The 1,504-nt window shown below is 35.4% G+C and overlaps 1 pseudogene; it reads left to right on the top strand.

The window, feature by feature from the left end:
- Positions 1–283: 283 nt before the first annotated feature.
- On the top strand, positions 284–1,059 carry LOC147420987 (uncharacterized; annotated as a pseudogene).
- Positions 1,060–1,504: the final 445 nt, after the last annotated feature.

The raw sequence follows: 1,504 nt of genomic DNA, 5'->3' as shown, positions 1-1,504 counted from the left end.
AAAGTTAAAAAAAATCTTGTTGTTGACTTGCAACATAGTCCATTTCTGTAAATGAGGAATGAATTAGATCACCATGGGAGGCTTCTAATTAAACGAAGTGGATGTGTTAAGAGCAGATTCGTTTCTACCCTTGCGTCTTCAACAGAGCAGGGGTAGAGAACTGTGTTTGCCGTGTTTGCCAACTCTGTCGATTTCGGTAGAGAGTTGAGACTAGCGAGCGACATTATCTTATGTAATGAAGCGGGGGTTCAACTTTGCCTTTGCAAACGTGGAGTGATTTAGAATGGTGATGGTAACCAGTACTAAAGTTTTGAACTTTAATGCATTTTTTAATGTTAAAGGGTATTTCTAGAACCATGTATTAATTAGTCAAAATATCATTTTAGCTAGCTAATCATACACTTTGATTTACATTCAGGTGTTACTCAAGGAAAAAGCAACTACTCAAATAGGGATTCAATGTCAACCAATACCACGTATAGAAGTCAGCCTCCTCCACATAGGCATATTCTTCACAGCAATGCAACAAAAAATAGCACTTCAACCAAGAACATTTCACGATCACGGTTTAATACTACCAATACAAATTAAAATATTTCACGAGAAGATACTATACAAGATTGTCCACCATGGAATAATGCTCTATTTACATCTAATTATGGTATGAACGTGCTGACAAGTCCAGACTCTGGCAACGAATACCCGAACCTCATATACTGACCGAGTGAGGAATTATACTTCTTGCAAATGAAAAATGATTGCAATTTGGTGCTATATCATCACCTACCAGATTCAAACAGAAACAAACCAATATGGGCATGTCCTAATTACTCATGCTTTAATAAGGGACAGCATTGTTATGCTCGCATCAACCTAGATGGGACTTTTGCTGTATATAGTGGTTCTGGTGAGCCAATTTGGTGGAACCCTACTCAATGCTCTAGTGGATCTGGTTGTTGGTCTAAAACCTACCTTATTGTACAAGACGATGGGAACCTTGTCCTCTACCTGCAGGAAACGGGGGAGGCCATTTGGACTTCAAATACAGTTGGCGAATGAGTCATTCAATATATCAACATAGATATTTTTATACATAAAAATTAAATCTGATGTGTATGCTTTTTGCATATGACATGATATGCTTTTCTATTTAAAGTCCATCTTGTCTCACGAATTTATGTTCAAATATTAATTTAAATATTGAGAGACATTGTTTTAAAGGATTTTAAATTAGCTTAAGGGTAGCTTGTCTTTTGATAGATCGTGCATGCATACCAATGTTTATTTTGACACATTACTACTATTTGAAATATCACTTTGCAGCTAAAATGAAATTTCATATTCTCTGATGTTGTGCAACCCTAAGAAGCACCCCATCTTATATATATATATATATATATATATATATATATATATATATATATATATATATATATATAAGAGAGACTAAGGCTCCACATGGTTGCATTTCACCACCTCTCTACGTTTTCATGCAGTGCTAGTC

Source organism: Adiantum capillus-veneris, chromosome 28 (genome assembly GCF_014529385.1).
Source record: "Adiantum capillus-veneris isolate H3 chromosome 28, ASM1452938v2, whole genome shotgun sequence".
Classification (NCBI taxonomy): Eukaryota; Viridiplantae; Streptophyta; class Polypodiopsida; order Polypodiales; family Pteridaceae; genus Adiantum; species Adiantum capillus-veneris.
The sequence above is the reverse complement of the archived record's forward strand: the minus strand, read 5'-3'. Positions and strand labels throughout refer to the sequence as shown.